Consider the following 15,422-nt stretch of genomic DNA (forward strand, 5'->3'; position numbering starts at 1 on the left):
AGCAACAGCAGGCCTCGAACCCCCCGCCAGCAGCGCCAACCCCGCTATGGTAACACCCTCGGTGGGGTGCACCGCTTTTTTCGCCACGCCGCGCTGCAGGACCGGAGCTCTCTCTTTCCTCGGCGCGGATTCACTCGCCCCGCCTGTCCCCGCCTGAACGACGGGCAGCCCATCACCACCAAGATGGGAGTGGTGTGGCATTGGCAGCACCACAGGAACCTCTGACTGGCTCAGCGCCAGTGTCTCTGGGTCCACCACCGTCTTTTGTGCCGCCATCCCGGAAGCATACATGGCTTCAAGGAAGTTGTTGATCTCAGCGCGGTTCATGGCCTTTGCAAAGGCGTCATGGCTAGCCTTGTTTCCCGGCGGAGTCTCTGCAAAAATTAGTGGCAGGCCAGTTAGCATGGGACAACCTCACCAAAGGTACGATACAGCTAAGATTACTTACCAACGGCACGCGTCAATTGTTGAGCTACCAACAACTCCCACCTGCTAAGGAGACGGAAGTCTAGCAAGTTGCGATTCCGCCAACAACCTCTGATGCGTGCTACCCGGCACTCTTCCTCACGAGTTAAGTTGTACCGCAACCCCGCTGCACAAACAGGTCATCATCAGTAGAGTACAAAAAAAAAAAAACAGAAACCACGCCAGTCGTGTTCAGCGGAAACAACAAACAACCTCGGATGGGCTGAAATTTTGACTTAATTCTAAACGATGGCTCCCCCTCGTTAACCCCCGCCTGGTACTCCCATCCCGCTGTGGCAATGCAAAACGAGCCCCGCCAGTATGACATGGAGTCCCGCAGGTTTTCGATCAGCTTGGGCGCTCCTTGCCGACGGCTGAGGTTTACTTACCCTCTACAACCCTGGCGCTTCACGTACACCAGTTCATAGAAATGCAACACCTCCACCACGGTCGGTCCTTCGCAACCAGACAACCGCCACAACGAATTCAGCGACAGCAGTAACCGCCACATGTTGGGGCACACTTGCCCAAAGGCGATGCCGAACTCACACAGCAGAATCTGAAGGATGGGCACCAGCGAGAAGGTCACTCCCTCGCGGAATATAGCCTCGTGCAACGCGGCATGGCCTACTGGCAGAATCGAAGCTTTCTCCTCTACCGTCGGCAGACGCAGCTTCACCGCGCTGGGCAACCGAAACACCCGCTTTAGCCGGTTGACGGCAACCGCTATCATCCTACCTCCCGCCTCGTCAACGGGGGTGCCGTCCTCGAACACCCACGCAGACTCGGTATCCCACCCCGTTCCACCTCCCCCGCCAGCTGAACCGCTGGCGGCACTATTACTTTCTAGCCGCTCTTCATGCAAAGTATGCGCAGCGGCAGCGTCCCCCGCCTTAGAACTCTCCGGACGCGACGCACGACCCATATCTACATCCCACGGAATAGTCTGTAGCGGCTCGACTTCTAGCGGTTCTGGCAGTGAGGTTCCTGCACGGGCAGACGGACACAACGAGTCAATAAAATTTCTATCCACCGCGCTGAACGACACTTCAGATCCGGAATCCTCACTGCTCGAGATCTCTATGACGTCGGCCATCCCAAAACCCTAAAACCCAAATCAGTTAGCTCACACAGGATCTAACCTATCCCTATATCAGTTAGTGCCCATGAACATCAACAACACTCAACCCAGAAAATGCCAAAACAAGAACAAACCGACTAAAACCCAGATTCGACCATTTAGAAAAGCCCTAACAACCCCAATTGTCAATCACAACCACCCTTTCCCAAACCCACTCACACCCTCACAGTACGTCGACAAAGAACATATCACAGAAAAACCCAGAAATGCAACGAGGCAGACACCCAATCAAACAGGAAAAGGGCCAGATTACCAACCTTGACAGTGGAGCCTCTGACCACAGTGTGTACACTAATCTTCCAAGCCGGAGATCGTCGGTTCTACCACGCACGAGAACTCGCCGATATCGCCTCACCTTTCTTCTCCGATCTCAGACACAGAACACTTGAAGACGACGAGGGCACAGTTCGAAGTTTAGAGCAGTGCCAAATATGCTACCTTCCCCCCTTTTATGTCAACGTCAAACAATCCCACGCCGTCCATTTAAAAAACGACATCGACTGCCAGCCGTACGCGTGTCCCACAGCTGCAGTTACTCTCCGGATTAACCGAGGCGTCACCTCGGTTACGAAATCCATCATTACTCGACATTAATGGCGAGGAGACGGCTCGGCGAAGGAGGCACGCCTCCGCACGCTAACCCTTTAGGGGTTTGCCACGTGTCCACCACCATCAGGCAAAGCGTCCGATAGAAGCCACAACTTTTGGGCGAAAGGTTCCAAGTATCGAAGTCCGCTGAGCGAAACCTCGCTAGCGGAACTTCTCACTTGTCATCTTCCAAGTATCGAAGTCCGCTGAGCGAAACCCCTCTAGCGGAACTTCTCACTTGTCATCTTCCAAGTATCGAAGTCCGCTGAGCGAAACCCCGCTAGCGGAACTTCTCACTTGTCATCTTCCAAGTATCGAAGTCCGCTGAGCGAAACTCCGCTGGCGGAACTTCTCACTTGTCATCTTCCAAGTATCGAAGTCCGCTGAGCGAAACCCCGTTAGCGGAACTTCTCACTTGTCATCTTCCAAATATTGAAGTCCGCTGAGCGAAACTCCGCTGGCGGAACTTCTCACTTGTCACCTTCCAAGTATCGAAGTCCGCTGAGCGAATTCTCGCTAGACTTCCACTTGACAAGGGCATTCTCGGCTATACATGGCACTGCCGGCAGAGCCCTCTCCATCTTGCAAACCCCGTGCATTGCTGAGCGCAATTCCGCTCAGTAACCACCGCCGAACACGTCTACCCGACGCTGTTTCCTGCTACATCCAGCGGGGAGTATCCGCCAGCGGCGGATCCCGAGGCTACACCTCATTCTGACAACGACCGCCACCCGGCGTTACGGTCAGATCATCCCTACGGGACACGGGGACTTGTCAACAGTCTACGACGACCCTGATCAGGTACGTTGACCCCCGCCACTTGGGAACTAAGATTGGGCTCGCTACCCAACACCTTCTGCTCCGCGCAGCTTCCCCTCAACAAACAATTTGCCGACCATCCGGAGGTCCGTCTTGGCTAGGGAGTGGGGGACTCCCTGGTGGGCCCAGCAGGGGCCCACCCGAAAGGGTATAAAGCGTTTGCTCAGTAAATCCATGGTTGACAACGCACTGACGCTAATTATGCTGTTGCAAGTCTAGCGAAAGTAACGCTTCACATCGCCGATCAACTCCCCAACCAAGATTGCCTCCTTGAATGGGGACTTGGGGGACTTGTACCTACATGTGCTAGAACGAGCATAATTAGCTATAATGAGCCACGCTCATTATACCGCCAGAGGTACCGACTCTCACCAAGGTGATGACCTGCGAAGTCACGGCCAGGCGGGCTACCGCTTGAGCCCCGGATCGCCCCCAGATCACCGCTGACGCGCCGCCACACGCCGCGTCAAGATAGCATCAGAAGCTCCTGACGCTGGGAATCGAAGCACATCAGTCCCACATCGGAAACAAGAAGAAGATCAACCTCTTCCTCACCTATAAAAGGTTCTCTCCTCTCTCATTAATTACGAAATTACTACTCATTTATTGTTATGCTGCGCATATACAGTGACTGACTTAGGTATCGGAGAAGTGAAGACCGCCCAACGCGGTCTCCCTCTGACGCCCTGTCTATCGTGTTGCAGCTAACAGGAATCACCTAATCCTAGGAGTAGCGGTCTGCCCACCCGACCCGTGTTAAGTAAGGAATCGGCTACCGCCGGACTTGAGCATTAACAGGGTGTAGTGCCTGGTGAATGGTATGAAGCATTGTGAACTTGGAGCTTAACTAAAGCTTGTTGGATATGTTCGAGCAAGTTGGGTTGTATTCGGGCAAGTTGGGTAGTCGCCATGCGAGCATGCGGGGCTTGGCCCAAGCAAGTCATGGCCATCCTCGATACCCAAGTGAGTTGTTACCCAAGCAAGTCATAATCCAAACAAGTTTAATTAAGTCACAAGTGTCACAACATTTCAAGCATGTTATAGTTTGTTTAAGTGAGTGTCTCATGACTTAAGCATGACATGTGTATAGCATGTACTTGTAGTAAAGTTGCTAATAACATTTTGCATTTTGTAAACATGCTTAAGGATCATGGAGACATGTTAAGGCATGACAATACTATGTAAGCATAGTATGTGTGCTACTAAAATTGATACAAGTTGCAAGCATGTTGTAAAAGTGTTTGAAACATACAAAACATGACATAGGCATGACAATAGCTTTAATTGCAAGAGTGTGTATTCAGATATAACAAGTTACTTATCGTATGCTGATTGGAATGAGTTTGAATTGGAATCAATACAAGTACTCAAATCATGTTGGAGTTGTCTAAGCATGACGCTTCATTGCTTTAGCAGATGAGGTGTTCCGATAACGTGCATCAACTCTTAGTCAAGGTACTCTTTGCAAGTAGTTGAATGCTAGATAGAAATAGTTGAATTTCCTTGAAATGAAATGATGATTGGTACATGATTTGTAAAAGCAAAACACGAGTAGCTTGCATATGTAATTTTGATAGAATAGACAAATTAGTGAATAATGAATTAATGAAGCAAAATGTGGAAGTCACGTAGTAGCTACGAAGACTGAAATTTAATCATGTATATGTATTATGAATGTCAAATTGGCGGGTAAACTAAACAAAACTACTGCACGATATGCATTCAGTCAACATTTGATAGTGTGAAAATTTTGACTTATTCTGGCACGAAGAATAAGAGGCATGGTTACATGATATATATGTGTAGCCATAATTGACGGGTGGCAATTTTCTACAAGTGAGCCAAGTCTTTAATATACAGGCAGTGACTATATAGAAATTTGTCTTGTTTTGATATGTATGCATACATATGTAATGGCTGTATGAGTTGGTCTTCAATTCAAATGAAAAACAAGAGAAAAGAAATGGTGGAATGGCTTTGTTAAGTAGCTAGACATAATAATGAATATAAATCAAAATGCATGTGACAAGTAACTAAATAGATGTACATTGAAGTAACTAAATAGATGCACATTGAAAATGTACATAGGCAAACTCTCATGTTATTAGTATGTGGCACTTGATCGTGGGGTATAGCAGATTATAAGTGAAAGATGAGATATAGCAAAGCATACTTAGCAGCTCATGTGCGCATACATGTAGACACTAGACATTTGTGGTTGATATAATCCGTAGTATGTGAAGTTTATTAACTTCTGGATAATAATGACATAAATAAGGGAACTTATTTGTTTGAAGGCGTTACACCATTGAGAACTTATTTATATCCCAAATTTTGAGTGGGCCGACGATTGGCGAATTATGCGTACAGGTAGAGTACAAAAGTGAAATGGCGACAGAGCTTTGTACGCCAGCACAATGGTGGAGACTCAATGAAGAGAGCCATGGGTGTGCCCACAATTTAGATCTCTTGGGCGTACTAAGTAAGAATTTTCTTCTGGGTATCCAAAGTGGAATTTGGCAAAGAGGTGAACGAGGTAGTGAGTCTTGGCGAATGGCGGATGTCCAACACCAAGGGTGTAGTCGTTGGGGCATCCATAGACTTGACTTCTTATCAAACGTTGTGGACGAGGAGAGCACCAACCTCGTCACAAGGTTCTTTCTTCTTCCTTAAGGATAAGGAATTGGGGTGTGATCTCTTGTGTCACCGAGTTGATACTCAATGTTGTAGGTTGAGCAGAGCAATCACCGGGAAGTAGGAGGAAGCACATGCTTGCTAAAAGTGACTTTAGTTTCGTTGGGTTACTAGGGCGTGACCCTAGCTTCACTGGTTCAACTGACGTTAAGGGTAGATTGCTCCAGATAGACTTTGCATAATCTGAGAGATTAGTTGATTGAGGAGTTGTGTCTTCTTTACCCTTGAAACCTGGTATCTATACCTAGGGTTTCGGCAGTTCATTTCCATATAAGGATTATTGATTGAAGATTCCTAATTGGTCTCCACTACTCAAATCATATAAGGGATCGTTTTCCTTATGGACTCTAGAATGGGCGAAGCTGTAACCCAAAACAGAGTAGACCTATTTTTGGGCCGCATGTGTCTGTCCGCTATGCTAAGCCCTCTAAAGGATATCGCCAAAAATACTTTTGGGCTCAAACAGTAAGCAATGCATTTGTTTATGTTGGAAACCAAAGGCTCTAATTAACGTTAGAGAAAGAGAGAGAGTATGCGAGACACGAGAAGTATAGTGGTTTGTCTCTCGCCTTAGCGGGAGACTATGTCCACTTGAAAACTATACTATGTGTGTTGGGCCTTGTGGCCCAAGAGAATTACAAAGTGTGTAAATAGAGTGTTGAGTACGTGGGAATGAGTCTCCTTTTATATGGAAGGGAGGCTCCTTCCTTTACCTTTTTTCCAATGTGGGACAAGAAGTCTCTACTCTAGTGTAGAAAGCTTATCATGGAGGCATCTTGGCAAGGTCGGGAAGGTGGCTTCCTGACAAGCTCTTGGCGACTTCCAACTACCACAAGGTAGCTTGAGTGTAGAGGTACGAGATGTGTGTTGTGGTGGGGTCCCATCATGGCTTGTAGCCCCACTAAGAGAATGGTACTTATACTTGGTGATGTAGCAAATCCTCCATAATATTGGAAGTATGTACAAGTCTTCAAGTAAGAGGAGATTCTTGGTTGGGGAGTTATAAACATGATGTCATAAAGCACAAGTAACGTCCGGGCGGCACCGAGCCCCTATAAGTCCTCGAACTTTGTAAGCAAGGAACATGCGCATGTAGAATGCTCGTTGTTTTGGGCGAGGTGCATGATACATGTTGATGTATACATGTGAATGGCGTTGAGTATGATCGATTAAGATGTATAAGCTCGAGAACGCACATGGTTGTGTGAGCATATGAATTTCATATGATATATGCATGATGCGCGTGAGAAAACGTACGCGGTCGAGTTGACGAGGTTACGCCCGTGAGGTGTAAGTTGCGTGAGTGCCGTGAAGGCAAGAGTTTGTGACTCATGAACAATGAATATGCAAATTTTTGTGTTAGTTTGGTTTTCGCTCGTATTAATGGAACGAGAAAAGAATTCCATTTGTGGCAAATGACAAATGGAAGAAGAATTCAATGTTCCATTAATGTGTATTATGTCAAGATGATGTGAGTGTAAAGTTTGGGAATGCCGGAAGGCAAGAGCGTGAAAGCTCAGGGGTGCCGGGAAGGCTTGAGCGAGAAAGCTCGAGGGTGCCAAGAAGGCCTGAGTGGGAAGCTCGGGGGTTCCGGGATGGAGTGAGAGGGAAGCTCGGGGGTGCGGGGATGGCGTGAGAGGGAAGCTCAGGGGTGCTGTGAAGGCGTGAGCGTGAAGCTTGAGGGTGCCATGACGGCGTGAGATGGAAGCTCGGAGGTGCCGAGAAGGAGTGAGCGGGAGCTCGGGAGTGCTAGGAAGGCGTAAGCGGAAGCCCAAAGGTGCCTGGAAGGCATGAGCGGGGAGCTCGGAGGTTGCCATGAAGGCGTGAGAGCGGAGCTCGGGGGTGCCGTGAAGGCGTGAGCACGAGGCTAGGGGTTGCCAGGAAGGCGTTAGCGCGAGGCTCGAGAGTGCCGTGAAGGCTTGAGTGCAGAGCACGGGGGTGCCGTGAAGGTGTAACATCCCGTATCTTCACTTACCCGTTTACTAGTCATTTGGATGGTAAACGACAACTACTTTCACTTTTACCGTCGTTTCGATACTTTTAGTGGCCCTAAAATATGACTTTTTGTTCGGGTCAAAATTTGAGAAAATGTTCTTCATGAAAGTTGTAGAGGACGTTAAACCGAGCGCGTGCATATGTGGTACGTAAAAATCGGAGTTCATATGCGAAAGTTATGGCGAAAATACTAAAGTTACTGTTCATGGTAATTTTCTATAAATAGCCGAGTTACTGTGGTAAGTTTCCATTTTCGGAAACTTACCGAGCCCTCTCCCCGATTCTCTCTTCCTCTCCGACCTCTTCACCTTCTTCCGGCAATAACTCCTCCATCCGGCGACGGATTTTGACGTATAAGATGTCGTTGGAAAGCTCTCTTCCTTCTCTTCATTTCTGGGTTCGTTTCGTAGCTTGATATGAACTGTGGAATGTGCAGCAACAAGAAGAAGAGGACGGTCACTGTAGCAGTTTTGAGTCAACGCTGATATTTTCCAATTCCGGCAGTCTCCGGCCACCAAATTGGCGTCGAAGGTTCGGTTTTTGACATAGATCATTTCCCCTAAGGTCTTTCATTTCAATTTGCAGTGTAGAGGTCGAATTAACAATTTCAATTTCTAGGGTTCTTGGAATTTCTGGAAATTTTTCACCGGCCAAATTGGAGCTCTTCCAGGTAAAATTGGAACTTGTTGTAGTTGAGAAAGAGGTTGGGTTTGTTGAGTAGATGGTACTGCCAAATTTTGGTGGCCATCGGAGGTGGTTGCCGGTGGCGTGTGGGGCCCACGCGCTTCCACTGTTGGTGGCGCGTGGAGGCGTGTAGGACAGTGTTTTAATTCCGGTTTTTAGCCCATTAAATCCTATAAATTGTGTAGAGCTTGTATGTGAAGTTTGGTGATTTTTGGAGAAACTTGGAATTAATTATGAATTTCTGAAGTTTAGGGTTTCGATTATCGAATTACGAGAATCCGATTGTCGGATATCTCACGGTTCTGCCTTGGAACCTTTAAATTAACGAATTGGTATTAGTGGTATAATTTGGGCTAAATCCGAGGAGAATTGGGAGGTGAAATTATGAGGAATTGGTTTTAGGAATTGTATTAAATTATTGAAGAATTATTCATGGAATATAATTGTGTACAGGACGACGTACCGAGCTATTGCTCGATGACGGAACACGAATGCGTGATCGTCGGAATAGTACTGTGAGTGGACTTTTTTTTTAAATAGCGATGCATGCATTTATTTTCTTAAATAATGCTCTAGTGATTATTCATATTACTTTTTGAGGAAATGAATTAATTTTCGGAAATTGATTTCGAATTATATCATGGATTTGCTTTCAATAATGAGTTTCAAAGGTTGGTTTTGTTTTATTATATTATTTGATGAATTCCTTATTTCCGAGGTAAATTTCTGGAATTAAGCATATCCCTAATCACCGAGTTAAGCTCCTGGAAGATTTTTAAGATGAGTTTCAATGGAGTTGGATATTCTCAATTGTTTTTTTTTTACTTTCAATTTTGGCATCGGGAATGCCTAATTAAGGATTTTGGATTTGGTTGGCTTCTTGGAGATTTTGAGAGATTTTTGGAAATGAGATTTACCTATACTAATTTCCGGTTTTGGTTACGGATTTGAGAATATCTGGGCGTGTGGGACACGCCGTCGATTTATTCCTATTTCTCACTTATCCATTTTGAGATTGAGAGTAATCTTGGCGTGCGGGGTCACGTCGTTGAATATATGGTTTCTATCTCGTGAGAAATGTGGGGAAGCTACATGGATTTACTGGTTTTCGATGATTTTTCCTCACCATACGCGGGTTAAGTTATTAGGTCTCCTCCTCACTGACTTTGTGTTGGTGAGTGGCAGTTGAGGTAGCTTGTTCTCCTCCTCACCTACTTTGTGTTGGTGAGTGGCAGTAGAGGTGATTTATTCTCCTCCTCACGTGGGTGGCAGTCGAGGTTATTTGGTCTCCTCCTCGCACAATCTATGTGTGAGTGGAAGTTGAGGTTATTAGTTCTCCTCCTCGCACAATCTATGTGTGAGTGGCAGTTGAGGGTAGGTAGAGCCTGGAGGCTCCATTGCCTGTATGATGATATCTCTTCCCCATATCCTATCATTTCTCGACTAGCGGGGCCTAGTCTGATTTCCGTGTAACCAGCGGGGCTGGTCTTATCCTGTTGAGTATCGGAGTTTCGATCTTTCCTCTCGGTCTAGTCGGTTTTTCTTGAGCGGAGCTTCTCGTGATTTGTTTTCTAAATCGTTACATGCATCGAGGGTTTTTAAGGAAATAAATGTGGGAAAGTATAAAATTCACTTGGTTAAAAAATTGTTTATTTTTGTCCACTCACACTAACGTATTTTATGTACTTTCCCCTGGGCCCTTCGGTTTCAAATGCCCAGTTTGCAGGCGAATTGGTTGAGGTCGGGCGTACACGGAGTTGAGGCATAGTCAACAGCATGGCTTCCGCACCTGTCGTTGAATTAGGTTTTCCTCTTATACCTTTCTGTTAGAATTGCTCTGATTTCCTATGAGATTTATGCTATTCGAGTTGAGATGTGTGTTTTGTGAATTGGAGACTGATGTTGATTTGGGGAGCAGGGGGCTCCAGGAGCATAAGGATGAATTGATTGAGGAGTGTAAATGTTTTCTACAGGTTTGGGTAGCCCATTTTAGGGGAAGTTCCGCCAAATTTTTGGTAGAATTTCTTCTAAGGTGGGCCCCGCAGGGTCACTTCGGATTTCAAGGTGAAATCCGGGGCGGTTCCTATCAGTTGGTATCAGAGCATTAGGTTGTCAGATTCTGTAGACTTATTTCTATCCTGTTACCTTACCCGCTTGATGTTACACAGTACCTCCCGAGCGATGGCCCGACTGCAGCGGTTCCCCATCGTTTGCTCTTCGGTACTGATGTATTCATTAAGTGTGTAAGGTGCGTGTCTAGATTAGGTTCCTTTAGGTGCTATGCCTCTTGTACGCCGACCTCCTAGAGTTCTCGTTGCGTGGCGGATTATTCGCATATTTTGTACATTTCCCTACTGATGGTAGAGTAAGACTACTCTACAATATCGAATTGTGCTATGTAGTAATTCGAGGAAACGTTGTGGTTATTTCTTCCTCGATGCCGGTAAGTTTGTTGGAGCTGGGTTTAAGGTGCGAGAACGGAGTTTGATTTCATGTTCGAGTATCTGAGACGAGCGATTATAGCTTTGGGCTGTCTCTAAATACTTGGAATCAGAATTGTGGTTTGATGTGAGACTAATAGTAATAGTGGTTCTAACCTTGAACCGAGTTACAAAGGATGTGTCATGTAGACGTGGTTGGTGTTGTGAGAGTCATTTTGGAATGATACTTTGCAATTCACAAAGAAAACCGGATTGGAATTTTCCTTTATTTGGACACATTGGTCTGTTGACCTGATCATAACTTGTGGACATAGTTTTGTCCAAGTGAAGGAGATTGTCCGAGATTGTGTGTTTTTGGTTATTGATTTTCGGTGAAATGGTTTATCGCAACTTCGGGGATTGATGGTAGTGATACTGTTGGGTATCCATAGTGGTTCTAGCGAATTACTATATGATACGGAGTTTGATTCGAATTCTGAATCATGGGGTCATAGGAATTGAAATGTAGTAAGTTCTTGATGGAACAATTGATAGATTGAATGATGGAGATTTTGTAAGAGTAGTAAGGACGTGGATTTTCCCAGCAGATTCATGAAGTAATTCAGGTCATAGATTGACCAGAGTTCTAGTTATATTTTTGAGTCAAACCTCTTACGGGTTGAACTTGGAATTTGATTGGAAGAGTGGTGGGACCACCTTCGGATCTTGGTATCGTTGAGAGCGATACATAATGTTGGACGGGTATCCATCTTATGATGGGTGATGTTGCTAGGGAAGGATGACTGGTGTACACTACGCCAAAAACAGCCTTTTACCGCCCACAATGTGCGCCGTAAATACCCTTTTACGGCGCACAAAAGTAGGCTGTAAATGCCGGAGCCGTAAAAGACGTTCCTCTTTAACGGCGCGCATAAGAAGGTCGTAATTGTGCATCCATGCAGGCCGTAAAAGACATTCCTCAATAATCCAATTTGATTTATGGGATGTTTGCACGCCGTGAATGTCAAGAAAGCACGCCGTAAATGACTTTCTAACCACTTATTTACAGCGCACTGGGCATGCCGTAAAAGACTTTATTCACGGCTTACAATGAACGCCGTAAAAGACTGTTTTTATGGCACACTCTTGCATGCCGTAAAAGAAGTAGTTGCCCAATTTTTAAGGCCCAATTTGCACGCTGTAAAAAGCTTTTCTATCAATTTTTATATATCATTCACGACGCACATGACCTGCCATAAAAGTCTTTTGTGGCAAAGAGGTTTCTTGGCTGCTCATAATCCAAAAATGATCAACTAACAAAATGACTTGAGCAAGAATAATATTAACCTCAAAGGAGATCAGAGCTGGTGAAACAGCATATATATCATAGATAATGGAAAAGGTTTTAACAAACTTTTTATATCCAATCTGCTACAGACCAAGTACAATTTCTAACAAACTTGAGTTTGAACTTATGTTCAGAATATAGCGTATTACAAAATATACTACTTAATGAAAATGAAAGCAAACAATCCTTATAATAAACCCATAATAAAGCTAGACAATAAGTGATTCAATAAAAGCTCTAAATCATTCTCATGAACTGATTAAAAGCAATGAAAGCAAACCATAAAGCTAGACAAAGCTTCAAATACTTGCAATATTCAGTTGATTAAAGAACTGCCTGCATCCGACTCCCATCCAGTGCAAGAATATGTTCCACACATGAATCTAAGGCTCTAGAAAATCTCCACAGTGCAAACATCGCAACAGCTCCTACAGATGGGTCAAACTTGATGCAAATGTGGAAAATGACGGATAGCTAAGATCAAGACAAAGAAACCAGCAGCACTTGCCCTTTCATAGCAGCATCCAGGGATAAAATCCCATACAATAGAACAAATTGGGGATGGTGTATAGATATGCACAATACAACTGATCTGAAAACACAACAATTGTAGCTTGTCAAACTTGATGCAAATGTGGAAAATGATGGATAGCTAAGATCAAGACAAAGAAACCAGCATCACTTGCCCTTTCATATCAGTGTCCAGGGATAAAATCCCATACAATAGAACAAATTGGGGATGGTGTATAGATATGCACAATACAATTGATCTGAAAACACAACAATTGTAGCTTGATAGATTTGCAGGGAAGGGTGTGATGAGAGAGTTTATTTTACCTCCGGAAAGGTTAAGTCGGATCATCTTACTGACTTTGATGATGCTGCCACAAAAGAATTGAGATTGAGATAAAGGAAAGGATACATAAATGATTAACAAAAACTAAGAAACAAAAACTCATACAAATAAACAGCTCGCTCACTCAACTGAGTGAAAAATGAGTCGTTGTGAAACTAATACGCAGACAGTAAGTGAGTTTTTAAACCAGGAAATTGGAAAGCAATTCATATATTTAAACCATGTAATTTGAATTCCAGAACTGCCATATTCTACTTAGACTTGCCAAAGAAAAGTCCAAAAGAGAAAAAGAAGATAAATCAACAGCAAACCATGCCAGAATGTGGATCAACATTCATAGAGTAATTTTCTCTTCTACAACTAGTGTAGTACACATGATATGCTTCAGTTTAGTGCTGTCAGCTGTAAATTTTTCCTCATAACTGCTTCAGTTTAGTACACATGATATGCTTCAGTATAGTAACAAGTTCAATTATCCAATACTTCACAACAAAAAGAGATGATAGAATAAATTACCTCAAAGTTTCAATACTAGCTAAACTAGCTTGATGTACTTGATAGGCCATGCAATTGTACTTCCTTGAGCCATACTTAGCGTTCCAAACTCTCTCGTTGGTCGATACAAAGCTATATCCTCCAAAACATCAAGAACCCAAACTTTCCAACATTCTTGGCCCAGAGGCACGTGATGGACCATTGCAGTCGGATCCTTTGACTCAAGTTTTGCACTTGCAACAACCTCTTCTCCCATTTGAAACCAATTTAATAACTCAACTCTACTATGATCATTCTTAATGCCCTTGGTCCTTGCACCTTCCTTTTCTTTGGTCTGCAGCCCCTCATCAACAGAATGTTGAACCCTTAAGTTCTTTTTATTGAGCTTGATTTGTCCTCTCCCAGTTTCAGAATTCCGCACACTCACACTTGTATTTTCCTTATCTTTTTGTTGTGAAAGCGCATTACCAGAATGCTGACCACTAGTACTTCCCTTTTATTATAACAATAAGAAAATATTAATAAATATATATATATATATATGTGTGTGTGTGTGTGTGTATGTATGCAGGCCATATCTTGAAGACTTACATGGTTATTCCCCTCTCTCTCTGTCCGTGCCAAAATAGTTCCAACCACCTCTTTCAATCGTTCGATCTCTTGTGATTGAGCAAGCATATCTTGTGATTGAGCAAATAAAGCATTCTCTAACTTAGCAACTTTGTTTCCAACACTGGTTTGATAATCTACCTTTGAAGGGACTGCTCCAAATCCCAAACCTCTTACTCGTCCTCGTGGATCAGGACCGAGTACTTTTGCAACAGCATCATCTTTCAAAGAACATTTCTCTGAAGGTTCTTGGTCAGCTCTGTACATTTTCACTTGTTTCTGCCAAAAAAAAAAATTTGAAACATGAATAATCAAACTTGTGTCATCTCTTATACCTAAAATAATAGTCTCAAAAAATGAAAACTGAAGAGAAGTATTTTTACCACTATTTCTGGATCCTCAACTACATCTGAATCCTTCTTCTTCTTTGCTTCGTAAGCATGAATCCAAACATCAGACCTTGTTATTGCATCTGGGATTTCACTTTGTTCCCTCTACAAATTAGTAAGTACAAATAATATTTATCATCTCATATCACAAAACTCATATAAAATTAACAACCAAATTATTCTTACTAATTCTTCTTCAACACGAGCAAAGCTTTTTCTACTAGTTCTGTGGAGTAAGGTTCTTTCTGCGCGCATTGCTTTGAATTTTTTAGACATTTCCTATGACAAACAAGTCACCATAGTTGTTAAAAACTCATAAAGTGTAGGCAATTCTAGCTACTTTTTCTATTATTATCAAGATAATGTTGGAGTTAGACTTGTCTAATAACAAAATATTGGTAAAACGCACCTTAAATGATGGACTAGTTCTGTTTTTGACAAAATCTAGCCACTGATTCATAGATTCTACATTATCAGGTTTGAGAAGGGTAGCAGCACGTTGTAGGCCTACAAGTTCGGCTTGCTTCTCCACTTCTTTCATCACATTGGATCTATTATCTCGCCAAAGCTTGATCATCCTTCGAATAACTTGTTTCTTATGGCATTCGTCAACAATGAAACTTGTCTACAAAAGAAATGAGTGAGTATGTGAACATATAAGGAACGATGTAACGTTCTTTTTTTAGTATGGAAAAACTTACTGTTATGTGTTCCCAAATCTGAGTTTTGAACAAATCTGAAAGATTTTTCCAGGTCGGTGCAGTCATTGGTATTAGCTCTCTTGCTGTGCATCCAATAAATGAGGAGAATAGAGCTGCAGTTTTCCCAATTGGCTGGCCTTTTTCATTGAATTCAACCAGGATAGGACGTTTTCTCTTTTTCTTGCTAATGTCCAACAATTTTGCTTTACCTCTAGGTG

Source organism: Rosa chinensis, chromosome 7, assembly GCF_002994745.2.
Source record: "Rosa chinensis cultivar Old Blush chromosome 7, RchiOBHm-V2, whole genome shotgun sequence".
Classification (NCBI taxonomy): Eukaryota; Viridiplantae; Streptophyta; class Magnoliopsida; order Rosales; family Rosaceae; genus Rosa; species Rosa chinensis.